The sequence below is a fragment of the Polyodon spathula genome, chromosome 11, assembly GCF_017654505.1.
Source record: "Polyodon spathula isolate WHYD16114869_AA chromosome 11, ASM1765450v1, whole genome shotgun sequence".
Taxonomy (NCBI): domain Eukaryota; kingdom Metazoa; phylum Chordata; class Actinopteri; order Acipenseriformes; family Polyodontidae; genus Polyodon; species Polyodon spathula.
In genome coordinates, this window is record NC_054544.1 from 1,457,346 (window position 1) to 1,474,707 (window position 17,362).

Genomic DNA, 17,362 nt, shown 5'->3' on the forward strand with positions numbered 1-17,362 from the left:
GCACTGCCTGAAAAGAAACGAACAGTCCGCTCCACACGTGCTGCTGCTGCTGCTGTTGCTGCATTTGTCTCCCCTCTGCCTAATGAAACCTTCATTCCAATCAGAGCCTCTTTTTACAACTCTGCTTCTCTGCTTGCCGCTGCCCAGGAAGGTGGGGGCTCTTTTCTTTTGCCTGCCTTTCTTTCTCTTTCCTTTTTTGTTTTCTGTTTCTCTCGTGGTTTAAGAATGCTGGGAGCTTCTTTAATTGGTCTCCAGTGCTAATGCCAGGTGTATCCACTTTTCATTGCATCAGTGAACGACCGGGGGGAGGTCTGGATTGGAACAAAATCCCTTTTTTCTTGCATTCTTTTCTTTCCGCAGGCTGTGTTCAGCGACACAAAAAGTTCCAACCAGAGCTTTCCAGAGTTTTCTTGATTTAATTAGCTAATTCACACATTCATTTTTTTATGTGTTTGTTAGACACCCTTTTTTATTTTACTTTTTAACCTTAATTAAGTCTGTGGAGGTCTGCAATGGATTTTTTAATCTTTTCAGCTGTATTGCCATACTTTGGTTTGGTCCTATACCTATTTATCATAACTGGTCCTGGTTTTCTCATTTTGCCACTTGCTACATGTTAATAAATATTTAGGAACACACACACACACACACACACACACACAATGCGTTCATACCACATGGTAATTTCCAGTGAAACGTGAGGGTCGAGCTTGACTTTCCTGAGATTTGCAGCAGTGGTCAAGCCCCCTCTAAAAGCAATAATAAAAGCCCACGTGTGGCTTCCTAAAACCCCTTGTTAAGGAATCACTTTTTTTTTTTTTTGTGCATTTACTGCGTTTGTATTTCTTTTCATTCCAGGCTATTGAAGGCAAGCTGTCTCCTTTCCTCTCGAAGGTTATTAAGTTCGCCAGCTCCCACGTCTACAGCTGCAGTCTGTGCAGCCAGAAAGGCTTCATCTGTGAGATCTGCCAAAATGGACAAGTCATTTACCCCTTCCAGGACACGGCTACCAAGCGGTGAGTCTGAGACAACGCTGTCCCGTGTGTCTCTGTGTCTCACATGACCCTGCTGAGCCCAGTCCTGGCTTCAGAGCTTCCCTTGTTTAGGTGTATTATTGAAATGACCAGGTAGGTCCCAGGAGTTGCTATAGTCAGACCCCTGCTGAGTCTGCTCAGAACTGATCAGACTAATCACGGCATGAATACATTACACAAGAGTCTGTAGGTTTTGTTTTATTGCAGCTTTTATTTCAACATTGAACTGCCTGCATAGTCTCACACTCAAATGGATCAAATTGCTGATATGCTGCAGAAAAGAACATCATGTTCACAGCAGAATAATGTGTATGTTATATGGCAATCAGAAATGTGTCACTGCTTTGGTGAAGAACACAAGGCTGACAATAGCTTTGAAATCAGAACAGGACTTGCTTTCCTTTTTTGGACTTCCCTCCCCATTCATCTTGGTTGTGTGTTACTGAGTATGGTTCATACTAAAAACAGTGATTCACTACTTTGATATGGTAGTGGCTTCAGACGCAGTAAGCAAAGCTGTAATAACACGCACCCGTCTCATAGAAATGTATACACTCATCAAAACAGTCTCGACATGGAGTGCTGTTATTTCAGTGTGGAATTTACAACATGAATTTATTTTTATTTATTTTTAAATAACTTTAAATGAATGCAAATCAACACAAGATTAGATGACAAGCGCTTTTCGAGATGTCGTCTCACCATTGTCACACTGACTAAGCCAATAAACAAATACCACAACTTATGCATGTTTTATTCCACCTATTGCCTATTCACGATCTGTCTAGCAACCAGCCTCTCAAACTGCAGAAAATCTGTTGGTTAGGGGAGTGATATAGTTTGGTATTAAACTGTGGATTTGAATGTAGTTATTTTTAAATGTACACTTAGTATAAGCTGGGGTATGGCAGTAATCATATACTAGTGCTTTTAAGTTTTCTGTTCTTTGCATACAACAGAAATGCATTAAAGATAACTGACTATGAGTTTTTTCATTATTAATGCAGGCATGTTCACATTATCTGCAGTACGTACTCTATATTCTAGCCTAGCTATATTATCATCTACACACGTGTACCACATCAGTACAGACGCTCAGACCACTTGAACAAATCAACGTTTAGCACTGAGACGTCTGCAGGGATCGTGCATGAAAAATGGAAAATGCATGAAAAATGATTCCCTTGGATTGGAGTGGAAAGAAATAACGGACTGCCTAATTTCATCACTCAGGAATGCATTCCGATCCCACTGGACCCCTTCATTCTGGAAGCTTAATGATACGTTTTCATTGAATGAATCGGCTGTTTATTCATTCATAGCCGAGTGCCAGTGCCCCGAGCAGCATGGCTGAGGTAGCTTGCACTCCTGGGTCTGCTTGCTGTTGGTGTGTGTTCTTGTGTTTGTCAGGGAGGATTCCTGTTTAGACTGGTCATTTCTATGGGGGGCACGGGATACTTGGTATTTCCGTTGGCTGTGCTAATATTTTTTCTACAGTGTTACTGCAGAAAGCATTAGTTTCTATTAGAGCTTAAAGAAAATGAAAGACAGGTTGAATGGATGCCTGAGTCCCGCGCTTACCTGGGTTAGGTGCTCAGACGTTTCGTATCTCTCACGTCAATCAGTCCCCACGCATGCGTTAGACACCGCGAAGCCCAGATTCAACAACATCAAGGAAGCTAATTAGTGTTTGCTGGAGGGTCTTTTGTGACCCTGCCATTTCAAGCATGAGGAGAAGAAACCTCAATGGCTTTAAAAACGTTTGTCAAATAAGAAATCCCAGGCATTCTTCAGGGAGCCCAACCCACACAAAGCGAGCACAGCTGGGGCTCCTCTGCAGAGCCTGCAAGACTGGGGGCCTTTTCTACAGGGTCCTCAGAGGGACTTTTGACATTCATTTGGGGATGGGACTTGTGCAGACGCAGGACAAGGAAGTAATTGTGTGCGGAGGGGGGTGCTTGTTTTTGTTTTGTTTCTGGTGTTTAAAACAGTAATTAGTTCATTAATTAACCAATTACTCTGGAAATAATAAGCTAATTCTGCACAGAGTGGTGCATTTTCATTTTCTAGAAATAAGAAAAGGAACCGGAAACAGTTGATCATTTAGATTTTGTTTTCCAGGGAAAATAGTGTTGAAAAAGCAGAGGTTTAGAAATGTGAGAGCCCACGAACGGAGACATTGGCCAGCGCTGCTCACGTGATAAAGGCGCCCGCAGTAATGCTAGCTGTTCCTGCCTTCCACTAATGGGAGGTAGCTCTACTGAAAAGCATGGATGTCATGGTCAGACAAAAACATTGGTCTGTGGTGGATCAGAATCAAAAAACACAAACAAACCCAAAGAAAAACAATTCTGCTATTAAAAAGTAATCTCCAGAAATAAATACAGTCCCATCTTTCTTATAATTATAACTTGTTTCCTTTTGGCTCCCCTAAGCCCTGCTAAGATATTCCACCAAGCCACAATTACAGAATGTCTTCTTATAAATCATCTTCCTCCTTCACGTGTGAGGAGAGCCTGTGTGCCACCTCCTCTAGAGCCAGGGCACAGTTCCCAGAAGCGTCTTGGCCATGTTTGGAAATGGCTGTGAGGTTTGCCTACAGTGGCCAATACTGCCTGCAGTGTTGAAAAGAAGGTTGAGTCTACTCAACGCATTGTATTCACTTTTTTGATTAATCTATCCAACGCTCAAGTATCGTTAAGTTTATGACAGTGGCCTGTTGTGCCCGCGGCTGCCCCTTTGGGAACATGCTTGCTCTTGCACTGTGTTTGCAGGTTTGTTTCAGTCAGGCTTCACGCTGTGCTAGGGCTGGACTGTGCTCACTGTTTGTTGTGCAGGTGTTTGTTTAATCCTCAAATCAGCACTCACCTTTGGCCACCATAAAGCTTTCCAGTTAGTTCTGCTGTAACTCTGCTGGCGCACTGTTTGTTGCGGGGTTCTGATAACAAGCCTGTTACTCAGCAAGATGCCAAGGAAAAAGAATGATCAACTCACCTAGGGAGTGGCAATCAGAAAGCAAGCCATTTAGAAAGTATTTTAGTCTAATGAAATGTTCGTTAGTGTCGGCTTGCAGTTGATTAATATGAGTTTAAAAGGCTCTGCTTCCACCTTGATTGGTATTGCATTGCACCCTAACAGAGCACCGGAGATAAAGATTTTAGGCGTGTTAAAAAAGGGATCTTTTATGCCTTACACATTTCCAAAATATTTAATTAATTACCTGTTTTAATACCCTATTAGTAATTTCCACCCCCTCTACAAAAGTAGGAGGAGTGGCAAACACTGTTGCAGCAGCAAAGGTCATTCAAAATGATCTAGACAAGATTCAGAACTGGGCAGATACATGGCAAATGACATTTAATAGAGAAAAGTGTAAGGTACTGCACGCAGGAAATAAAAATGTACATTATAAATATCATATGGGAGATATTGAAATTGGAGAAGGAATCTATGAAAAAGACCTAGGAGTTTTTGTTGACTCAGAAATGTCTTCATCTAGGCAATGTGGGGAAGCTATAAAAAAGGCTAACAAGATACTCGGATACATTGTGAAAAGTGTTGAATTTAAATCAAGGGAAGTAATGTTAAAACTGTACAATGCACTTGTAAGACCTCGTCTTGAATATTGTGTGCAGTTCTGGTCACCTCGCTATAAAAAAGATATTGCTGCTCTAGAAAGAGTGCAAAGAAGAGCGACCAGAATTATTCCGGGCTTAAAAGGCATGTCATATGCAGACAGGCTAAAATAATTGAATCTGTTCAGTCTTGAACAAAGAAGACTACGCGGCGACCTAATTCAAGCATTCAAAATTCTAAAAGGTATTGACAGTGTCGACCCAAGGGACTTTTTCAGCCTGAAAAAAGAAACAAGGACCAGGGGTCACAAATGGAGTTTAGAAAAAGGGGCATTCAGAACAGAAAATAGGAGACACTTTTTTACACAGAGAATTGTGAGGGTCTGGAATCAACTCCCCAGTAATGTTGTTGAAGCTGACACCCTGGGATCCTTCAAGAAGCTGCTTGATGAGATTTTGGGATCAATAAGCTACTGACAACCAAACGAGCAAGATGGGCCGAATGGCCTCCTCTCCTTTGTAAACTTTCTTATGTTCTTATGTTCTTACAACTGTGATAATGGTAAACCCCTGTTCAAAATCACCGTCTCACAGGAGATAGAAATTACACCCCTCGTTGTTATTTCTCAATCCACCCCACTTCAGAAGTTCATCTTTTAGAAGTGGTTGAAAATGTAAATCTTTTTTTTTTAAACTTACATTGCTTTGCTTAGTTAACAAACTGCAAAGCGTTTTTTCATCCCTTGCAGTAAATATTAGAAAGGGTGAAAAATCTGCATTCGTGTAATAACATTTGCGCAACAGCATTAATCCCATCCATAACAGTGTTAATCCCATGCAAAACAGTGTTTATACCATGCACAACAGCGTTAATAAAATGCACAACGGTGTTAATACAATGCACAACAGCGTTAATCCCATGCATAACAGTGTTAATACCATGCACAACAGTTAATCACATGCAAAACAGTGTTTATACCATGCACAACAGCGTTAATACAATGCACAACAGTGTTAATACAATGCACAACAGCGTTAATCCCATGCAAAACAGTGTTTATACCATGCACAACAGCATTAATACAATGCACAACAGTGTTAATACATGTTTATACCATGCACAACAGCATTAATACAATGCACAACAGTGTTAATACAATGCACAATAGTGTTAATCCCATGCATAACAGTGTTAATCCCATGCAAAACAGTGTTAATCCCATGCACAACAGTGTTAATACAATGCACAACAGTGTTAATACAATGCACAACAGCGTTAATCCCATGCAAAACAGTGTTTATACCATGCACAACAGCGTTAATCCCATGCATAACAGTGTTAATCCCATGCATAACAGTGTTAATCCCATGCATAACAGTGTTAATTCCTGTTATGGTGCTGCCGTCTCTCTGTCCTGACCTGGAAGTAAACACCATCCAGTCCTCCCACATGGTTTCCCTCCTGCCTCTTAATGAGCCACGGAACCCAGATCCGCACTTTAACAAACAAAAGAAACAAGAAGCATTCACATGCTAATGAGAGTGCAGTGTACTCTCATTAGCGATTAGGGCATTTAGAATACAAGCAAAACAAAAACAGAAAGATGCACTGAAAAGAAGGGTTCATCTGAAAGCTTGCCTTTCCCAACCACTTTATCTTGGAAAGCTGTTTATTTATTATGCAGGAGCAACACAAATCCGACCCAGACCATGTAACTAGACCATCAGCCGTGCAGCTATACTGATAAACATGTAACTATAGCCATGCAGTTATACTAGAGCCCAATCTGAGTAGAGTGCTGTACCACTACATTGAATCTGCACAGATAGGAACCACACACATGCTATTCACATGTCACACTGTGGTCATTACCATGATTTACCCTGGCTTGCCGTGTTTATTAATATGTTTTACCATACCTTGTTATTCTTTATAATGCTTACCTATGCTTTACCGTGCATTTACTATGCTTTAGTACACATTGCTCTGCTTTTACTATAGTAAACTTTTATAAAAGAAAATACTGGCTGTGTGTAAATAATCCCTCGATAACTAGAAGCTGCTACACGATTCTTCATTCTATATATATATATATATATATATATATATATATATATATATATATATATATATATATAGAGAGAGAGAGAGAGAGAGAGAGAGAGAGGGCGAGGGCGAGAGATAGATATATACACACACACACACACACACAGTATGAGGTTTCTTCCGAATACTTAGTTACATGTTTTATTAACTTGTACAGATGCATTGTTATTCCCTGGTCATTGTCGTCCGTACTTGTGAATGTCACATTTTAAAAAAGTTTCCAATTATCTGGAGGACCGTTTATCCAGTTGACTTTAAACTCGGTATTAACTGTTTTTATCAGAAGTTATTGTGAGTTCTGTGGATATATGGGTGGTGTCTGTCTGCCTGTGCATGTTACTGACACACTTGATGATAATGAATTGGAACATCCTGAAATGAAAAGGGAGTTATTGTTACATGCTGCTTGCCCCGGTCAGTGCTGCTCACCCTTGCCCGCTCTTGTCTTGTCCTTGTGCTCTCTAGCTGTGAGGGCTGTGGAGCTGTCTTCCATGGCGAGTGCCGCTCGAAGGCTCAGCCCTGCCCCCGGTGTGTGCGCAGGGAGATGCACAAGAAACCCCGCTCCTTCTGGAGAAAGCTGAACCAGGACGAGAGCGCAGAGGACTCCTGGAACAACTTCGAGATGCCTTTCCAGAGCACCTGAGGAGAGGGCCCTGTGCAAAACGGGCCCCCACAGCCAGCCAGCGAGGGAAGGACCCGCCTCCGAGCCCACAATTCCACAAGGGAAGTGGGAATGTTAGGGAATATCATGTTTGAAATGTAGCTGTACATTCCCAAACAGACATGAATCTAAAAAATTCTAAGTGACCCAGAATCACAGAAATGACTGGAAGGTATTTTAGGTTACGCAGGTTATGTTTTTCTATCATTTAAGTGCTTTATAGTTTCCACTGTGACAAATGAGCAGAGTTTAATAAGAGGAGTACTGCAAGTCTGACGCCGAGTGAACCTTCACTTAAAAGGTACAATGCAGAAAAATAACTGTCAGCATGTGTAACATGACTGCCGTGCTGGATATTCCCTTTGTAGACCTCTCTGGAAAGAACCTGCTTAAATTCACCAGTTTGTCACATCGCTGATGGTTTACTTCTATAACAACCAATAGCCAGTGATGAAGCCCTGCCAGCCTTGTTAATAAACATGGCCTCTCTGTTAGCCTGGTCCCTAGTAGCAGCCTCCGCATGGAGAGAGATGCATTGCCCTCCCTCCCCTTTGGGGCCAGCGTGGCCTGTACCCAATACCAAACAGAAAAAGTACTTGATTCAAAGTGTACTCTGTACCTAACCACAGCCACAGAATCCTGAAATTACACTGTACTAAACCACAGCCACAGAATCCTGAAATTACACTGTACCTAACCACAGCCACAGAATCCTGAAATTACACTGTACCAAACCACAGCCACAGAATCCTGAAATTACACTTTACCAAACCACAGCCACAGAATCCTGAAATTACACTGTACCTAACCACAGCCACAGAATCCTGAAATTACACTGTACCAAACCACAGTCACAGAATCCTGAAATTACACTGTACCAAACCACAGCCACAGAATCCTGAAATTACACTGTACCAAACCACAGCCACAGAATCCTGAAATTACACTGTACCAAACCACAGCCACAGAATCCTGAAATTACACTGTACCAAACCACAGCCACAGAATCCTGAAATTACACTGTACCAAACCACAGCCACAGAATCCTGAAATTACACTGTACCAAACCACAGCCACAGAATCCTGAAATTACACTGTACCAAACCACAGCCACAGAATCCTGAAATTACACTGTACCAAACCACAGCCACAGAATCCTGAAATTACACTGTACCAAACCACAGCCACAGAATCCTGAAATTACACTGTACCAAACCACAGCCACAGAATCCTGAAATTACACTGTACCAAACCACAGCCACAGAATCCTGAAATTACACTGTACCAAACCACAGCCACAGAATCCTGAAATTACACTGTACCAAACCACAGCCACAGAATCCTGAAATTACACTGTACCAAACCACAGCCACAGAATCCTGAAATTACACTGTACCAAACCACAGCCACAGAATCCTGAAATTACACTGTACCAAACCACAGCCACAGAATCCTGAAATTACACTGTACCAAACCACAGCCACAGAATCCTGAAATTACACTGTACCAAACCACAGCCACAGAATCCTGAAATTACACTGTACCAAACCACAGCCACAGAATCCTGAAATTACACTGTACCAAACCACAGCCACAGAATCCTGAAATTACACTGTACCAAACCACAGCCACAGAATCCTGAAATTACACTGTACCAAACCACAGCCACAGAATCCTGAAATTACACTGTACCAAACCACAGCCACAGAATCCTGAAATTACACTGTACCAAACCACAGCCACAGAATCCTGAAATTACACTGTACCAAACCACAGCCACAGAATCCTGAAATTACACTGTACCAAACCACAGCCACAGAATCCTGAAATTACACTGTACCAAACCACAGCCACAGAATCCTGAAATTACACTGTACCTAACCACAGCCACAGAATCCTGAAATTACACTGTACCAAACCACAGCCACAGAATCCTGAAATTACACTGTACCAAACCACAGCCACAGAATCCTGAAATTACACTGTACCAAACCACAGCCACAGAATCCTGAAATTACACTGCACCTAACCACAGCCACAGAATCCTGAAATTACACTGTACCAAACCACAGCTACAGAATCCTGAAATTACACTGTACCAAACCACAGCCACAGAATCCTGAAATTACACTGAGGTTTCACAGCCACTCCTGCGGCACACCAGGGGGCACAGGGTTTAAAGCTGAGAGAACACAAAGCCACTTTGTGGTTTGGAACTTGTTTCAGGACACGAGGTTTCAGGCCACTCCGCGGCACACCAGGGGGCACAGGGTTTGAAGCGACAAGGTTGCCTCAAACTAGGCCTCCCTGTCTCCTGGAACCAGGTTTCAAGCCTTGGTTGGTATTGCATTGCACCACCAGCAATATTCCTGTTCACTTTGTATCCCTTTGCAAAGTGGCTGTGAAGTCTCTAACTGCTCTGCTTCATGTCTGCTCTGCACAGCAACTCGATTTCAAGATGGCTTCATGACGGCTCTTGGTAATGGGTTTCCGTCAAGCTTGAAACTCTGGTGTTGTTTGTTCTTTGATTGGATCTCAAGTATGCAGAGGTACATTAGGGTAGGAGAGCTAGTGTGCGTTGGATGGAAATTGGTGCAGTAGTTGTAAAAATGACTTAAGAGCAAACAGGGGTTGGGTGATCGGCAAGATTACACTACCACTCGACAGCCGTAAAGCTCCTCCTCTAGGGGGATATCCTGTATGGGTAAGACATGCACAGCAGTGTGCTGTAGCACTTTCACCTCCTCACTGCAGCCTGAAAGGCAGGAGCCATGCATAGCTGTTAACTTTGTCTGTGCCAAGCAAAACTCGATATAAAACAGCCTGGTCAATGGGCAGCCCTCGCCAGAACAGATATGTTGTATTATAATAAGATTTATCTAATTACTTGAAAACTGAGGCAATAATGAAAAGTGTTACATTTGCAGTATATTTTATGCTTTTAAAGTGTGGCTTTTTTTGTTAATTTTGACAACAAAGTGTTTTCCCTATGCAAACAGATTGTCCTTGCTTGTGTTCACTAACCCAGGAGTCTGATTCGTACAGGTGCCTTTCCAGCAATCCTGATCTGCTTTTTTCCCTTGTTTTGTTTTTTTCTGTTTTTACTAAAAAGAAAAAGAAAAAAGAAAATTGTCTCGTGTGAGTAACTTTTCTCTTCCTTTACTTCCATGTATGACCAACAGCACAGGCTATTCTTTTAAATTGACTATGACATTATATGATGAGAAGCCAGGGATAGAAATAAAACTCTCATTGTATAGCAGCGTGATCCGTTCCTGGTTTTACTGTGAGTTTAGTAAGACACACCTGAACTTGTTACCTATACACTGTGGTTAATCAATCTTGTATTAAAACCTGCAATTGGTGAAACTGCTTTGCAGTAGGGAGTCTTACTTCCATCACTGGAAACTTGTATTGTTTTGCCTGTTTCTGATCCTTCATGTTACTGTTCTGTTGCCATTGAAGGCTACTATTAATCAAAGCTCACTACACCAGGGTACTGTATCCACTGTTACAGAGGTTAAGGATCTCTTGTAAACCATTAATAATGCATCTATAAATGTGTTCTAGAGCAGTGGTTCTGAACCCTGGTCCTGGGGACCCCCCTGCTGTGGCTGCTGGTTTTCATTCCAACCCAGCTCTCAACTAATTAACTAGACCCTTCATCGATCTAATGATTTGCTTAATTAAACCTTTTTAATTGTTTTCAGCTGTTAAACAGTTGCAAAGTTCAAGTTACTTATAAAATCTTATGGTTAACTTGAAATCTGCAACTGTTTAACAGCTGAAAACAATTAAAAAGGTCTAATTAAGCAAATCATTAGTCTCGCGTGTTGCGGTAATAAGTCTAGCCGGAGGGGTGTACCTCCCCGAACCACAACTGACCGGTCGCTAGTAGTGTTGGTCGTCGACTAACGAAGACAAGAATCCGACACATCTCATCGTCGTCAGTAGTGTTGGGTCTCGTCGTAATAAACGACGGACAGGAATCCGAGCATCTATGTCTCGTCAATTAAGGGTCTAGTTAAATTCAGCTGATTGCTGCTGTCCTTGGGCTCTGTAGAGAGCAGCAATTGAGAGCTGGTTGGAATGAAAACCAGCAGCCACAGCAGCGGGGTCCCCAGGACCAGGGTTCAGAACCACTGCTCTAGAGGATGTGCACCATTATTAGACACTTGTGTTTTAGAGCTGCACAAACCCATTATTCAGATCGCACTCTCCACAGGGGAGGGTCGTTGGTGTTGACTGGGCAGCGATCATCACAAACCCAAGCAGCTGATTGCTGCTGTTCTTAGGCTGTGTAGAGAGCAGCAGTCATCACAAACCCAAGCAGCTGATTGCTGCTGTCCTTAGGCTCTGTAGAGAGCAGCAGTCATCACAAACCCAAGCAGCTGTATTGCTGCTGTTCTTAGGCTCTGTAGAGCAGCAGTCATCACAAACCCAAGCAGCTGATTGCTGCTGTTCTTAGGCTCTGTAGAGAGCAGCAGTCATCACAAACCCAAGCAGCTGATTGCTGCTGTTCTTAGGCTCTGTAGAGAGCAGCAGTCATCACAAACCCAAGCAGCTGATTGCTGCTGTCCTTAGGCTCTGTAGAGAGCAGCAGTCATCACAAACCCAAGCAGCTGATTGCTGCTGTCCTTAGGCTCTGTAGAGAGCAGCAGTCATCACAAACCCAAGCAGCTGATTGCTGCTGTCCTTAGGCTCTGTAGAGAGCAGCAGTCATCACAAACCCAAGCAGCTGATTGCTGCTGTACTTAGGCTCTGTAGAGAGCAGCAGTCATCACAAACCCAAGCAGCTGATTGCTGCTGTACTTGGGCTCTGTAGAGAGCAGCAGTCATCACAAACCCAAGCAGCTGATTGCTGCTGTACTTGGGCTCTGTAGAGAGCAGCAGTCATCACAAACCCAAGCAGCTGATTGCTGCTGTCCTTAGGCTCTGTAGAGAGCAGCAGTCATCACAAACCCAAGCAGCTGATTGCTGCTGTACTTGGGCTCTGTAGAGAGCAGCAGTCATCACAAACCCAAGCAGCTGATTGCTGCTGTTCTTAGGCTCTGTAGAGAGCAGCAGTCATCACAAACCCAAGCAGCTGATTGCTGCTGTCCTTAGGCTCTGTAGAGAGCAGCAGTCATCACAAACCCAAGCAGCTGATTGCTGCTGTCCTTAGGCTCTGTAGAGAGCAGCAGTCATCACAAACCTAAGCAGCTGATTGCTGCTGTTCTTAGGCTCTGTAGAGAGCAGCAGTCATCACAAACCCAAGCAGCTGATTGCTGCTGTTCTTAGGCTGTGTAGAGAGCAGCAGTCATCACAAACCCAAGCAGCTGATTGCTGCTGTCCTTGGGCTCTGTAGAGAGCAGCAGTCATCACAAACCCAAGCAGCTGATTGCTGCTGTTCTTAGGCTCTGTAGAGAGCAGCAGTCATCACAAACCCAAGCAGCTGATTGCTGCTGTTCTTAGGCTCTGTAGAGAGCAGCAGTCATCACAAACCCAAGCAGCTGATTGCTGCTGTTCTTAGGCTCTGTAGAGAGCAGCAGTCATCACAAACCCAAGCAGCTGATTGCTGCTGTTCTTAGGCTCTGTAGAGAGCAGCAGTCATCACAAACCCAAGCAGCTGATTGCTGCTGTTCTTAGGCTCTGTAGAGAGCAGCAGTCATCACAAACCCAAGCAGCTGATTGCTGCTGTCCTTAGGCTCTGTAGAGAGCAGCAGTCATCACAAACCCAAGCAGCTGATTGCTGCTGTACTTGGGCTCTGTAGAGAGCAGCAGTCATCACAAACCCAAGCAGCTGATTGCTGCTGTCCTTGGGCTCTGTAGAGAGCAGCAGTCATCACAAACCCAAGCAGCTGATTACTGCTGTTCTTAGGCTCTGTCGAGAGCAGCAGTCATCACAAACCCAAGCAGCTGATTGCTGCTGTCCTTAGGCTCTGTAGAGAGCAGCAGTCATCACAAACCCAAGCAGCTGATTGCTGCTGTCCTTAGGCTCTGTAGAGAGCAGCAGTCATCACAAACCCAAGCAGCTGATTGCTGCTGTACTTGGGCTCTGTAGAGAGCAGCAGTCATCACAAACCCAAGCAGCTGATTGCTGCTGTTCTTAGGCTCTGTAGAGAGCAGCAGTCATCACAAACCCAAGCAGCTGATTGCTGCTGTTCTTAGGCTCTGTAGAGAGCAGCAGTCATCACAAACCCAAGCAGCTGATTACTGCTGTTCTTAGGCTCTGTAGAGAGCAGCAGTCATCACAAACCCAAGCAGCTGCTTCTTCACTTGAATGGTAAATTAGCCGGATCGACCCCGATGACCCTCACCTGTGAAGAGCCCGATTCGGACAATCAAATCATCGTTTCGTGCAGCACTGATGTGTTTTATTAACAGATTGCTAGACCTGGGCTGATTTTACTGATCCCTAAATGAGCATTCTGAGTGGTTTGGCCCTGGTTTTGCAACATTGCCGTTTTTGTTTCATAAAAATGATGCAAATTGCACTTGGAGTAAACAAGAGACTATTGTACAGTAAGAAAGGGGAATGGAGTCGTTGGGTGCGTCTGTCATTCGCTTAGGTTTCAATAAGTGTCATAAAGCAAGCTTTAATACAGTAATGATATTCCTTACTGTAAATCACAGGTATGAAACCTGCTTCCATTGCTAAGAGGCGACACGTTTTGTTGTGGATAAGTAACCTGTAAATAATGCTGGGGGGTTACGTTTCTATAGAAGCGTTGATTTTCTTATTTTAGCTATGTGTACTCTTACTATTTAGCAATACTTTGCCTTTTTGCCTTTGCCTTTTTGATGTGAAATACCGACTGGAGGCAAGAGGGTTCAGTTCAGCTGGTGTTTGCTTTTTGTGACGGCCTAACGAGTATGACTGCCTACAGCAGAAAGCCCGGAGAACGATCTTTCCTTCTGTTCTACAAAGAGGTACAAACATTCCTCTCAATTCATCTGGATGGAGGGAGCCAGTCTGCTGTCGAAAACGACAGAATGTTGCAGGGGTTGGTTGGAAGGTATTGCTGATCAACATTTTGACACTTTCTACAGGGTCACGTGGCTGGCTCTGCAAGTTAAGTTAGCTAGCTAGTTAGTTAGTTGTAGAACACAGCGTTGACAGGAATAGTCCTATGCCAATATGAGTGTGTAATGACAGGCCACCACTTAGTCGCTATAATGAGTTTCTCAGTCAAGGAGTTTCTAAAGCTGAGGGAACACAAAGCCACTTTGTGACTTGGAAGTTTGAGGAGACTAGGTTTCAGGCCACTGCATGGCACACCAGGGGAGACTTGGGGTTTGATACAGCAAACTTATCTCGGGCTAGTTCACCCAATCTCCCAGAACCAGGTTTCAAGCCAGAAAAAGTGACATTGTGTTCCCTCAGCTTTAAACCAGGCATGGACCATCGCTCCTTCACGCTAATTTAAAATACTTTGGCACCTCTGAAGGTGCAACAGTACAGGATTCTGTCATGAAGTAAAACAAGTTTACATTTAGAATAAGGAATATAGCCAAGCACCTGTTTGCAGGGTTTATTGTTCAAAGGTAGTGAATAGTAGTGGCAGTTCCAGACACTTTTCTGGGATGTTAACGAGTGGTAGCTGAAATCAGGATTATTGTAGTGCAAGTTTAACTGGGATCACTTAGAAAGGATGGATTTTCAGGGATTAATAACATTGCTGTCAATGTCTACAGAAGGATGTAATATGTAACATTATAAAGTCCAGGTAAAGGCTGTGTGGTCCAGTGGTTAAAGAAATGGCCTTGTAACCAGGAGGTCCCTGGTTCAAATCCCAGCTTAGCCACTGACTCATTGTGTAACCCTGAGCAAGTCACTTAACCTCCTTGTGCTCCGTCTTTTGGGTGAGACATTGTTGTAAGTGACTCTGCAGCTGATGCATAGTTCACACACCCTAGTCTCGTATCTTCTAAAGCACTTTGTGATGGTGGTCCACTATGAAAGGCGCTATATAAAAATAAAGATTATTATAGATTATTAACACACAAGGCCAGGGTGTTTAAAAAGGGACATTTCAAAGAGAAACTTAACTTCTACATGGTGGTATCAACTAAACTAATGACTACCACTAACTCTAAATGAATTCATGTTGTGATCTTGTGAAGGCATGATAATATAGCCAGACCACTGCATTCATTTTAATATTTCTATTCTAGCAATGTTTTCCTCATGTCTGTGTGAAAAGTGGCTTTGTGTTTTATTATTGGTTGACAATGTGTAGCAGCTGCTCTCTTATGCAATAACAGGACTGTGTTTAAATGCATTTCTATACCAATGATACAAATAGAAATAAAAAAGTAATGTTTAACACTAAATGTCTGATTTATCTCTATCAATCTGTCCTGTCTGTCACTCTAATCTATCTGCTGAGTTATGTATCGCCTTCTGTCTGTCGCTCTAATCTATCTGTCTAGTTATCTATCTATCTGTCACTGTAATCTGTCTGTCTGTCTGTGTCACTTTAATCTGTTTGTCTCGTTATCTGTCTAGTTGTCTATCACTCTAATCTAATTATCTGTTTGTGTGTTTGTCTCTCTGTCTATTTATCTGCATGTCAGTATATTACCATATATTCACAATGACTGAGCTGGGAGGGTACCTGTGTGGCGCTCCTACCTGCACACAAACTAACAGTGAGGAGGAGAGCATGCTGCTTCTGTGAGGGCCTTTGGAGACATAAGCACAGTTACACTGGCAGCAGTCAAACACGACACGCGCTCTTATAGACAACATGATTCAATTGGTAAAAGTGTCGTTAAAATTGACTTAGGCTGACAGCAAACCATTTGAAGTGCATTAAAAAAAAAGAATGAGTCAAATCATCTAAGTAAAATGTTTGTAATAATTGCATCAAAACTGCACTCCTCTTGCTCGTTCGACCCAACACAGGAATGGAAGGTTTCAGCGCTGACGTACACTTTTAATAATACAAAAATCAACACTAGCTCTTCTGAGCACTTACTAAACAATAGCAGGTCTCTGACGAACTTACAGGACAGCTGAGCCGTTTACCTGACATACAAAGAAAACATCTTTTCACAGTTTTAACTAAAACCCTCACAACCTTTTTTTTTTTTTTTTACCAGCTCCCTGGTGATTTCTTTTTTGATGGAGTTTCGAGCTTCTGTGGCTGTTTCCAATTGACACCAGTTATCTCATTTGGGAACAGCCACATTCTTACATGGTTTTTGGCAGGGACCCCCTCCCTGCTTTGTTACATAATATAGAATTGGACAAAACCCAGTTCTGTTATCATTCTCCATGATGTGTAGTGTTAATCACAAGCGATAATGGTGCATCGGCCCCTTCTGTGACTAATAAACCTGGCTGCAGGTGTTGGCTTGTTAATTCTGTACATATCTCCAGTGTAAATATTTATTTGGTACATTGGGAGGGGGTGGGAGGTGTTTTATCAAGATGTGTGACTGTGTTCATCTTTGCTTAAAAACTTTTAACAGTTTCAGAGATCCTTCACACACATGCACATGGGGCTGTGTGTAGTGTGGTTTGAATGTGACACTTAGGAATTGCATGATGTTAAGCATGCATTTGTCTGTGTAAACAGCTTTGTCTCAGGCTCAGAGAATGCATTTTGGTGCAAGAACATTAACATTCTTAAATACAAATCTGGAGACTCTGTTCTTTACCTCTGGCTGCAGGTAACAGGAAGATTTAAGGTGGTGCAAAGGTATTGGGAACCACATTTGTTCTGGGATTAGCTATATAAAAAGGACACTTGTCCATGCTTATCTGCTGTATTTTACAAGGGGAATTGAGATTCCAAAGTTGATTTTTGTAGTTGAGTGTGGAATTCTTCTGTTCTCAATGGGAATAAAATGATAACATTCCCCTTAAAAGTAATTATCTCCAAGAAAGTTTCCGACTTTGAGATGATCCAGGCTTTCACAGCGGTGCTGTACTGTAACACAGTTTGACGAGTGGCACCACAGATTCAAAGTAAGACGTAGATATGAAAACAAACTG

At 42.7% G+C, this 17,362-nt stretch overlaps 1 pseudogene; it reads left to right on the forward strand.

Annotated features, from left to right (window-relative positions):
• The window catches only part of LOC121322978, a 43,688-nt pseudogene extending 35,614 nt beyond the window's left edge, over positions 1-8,074 (forward strand).
• The last annotated feature ends 9,288 nt before the right edge of the window (positions 8,075-17,362 follow it).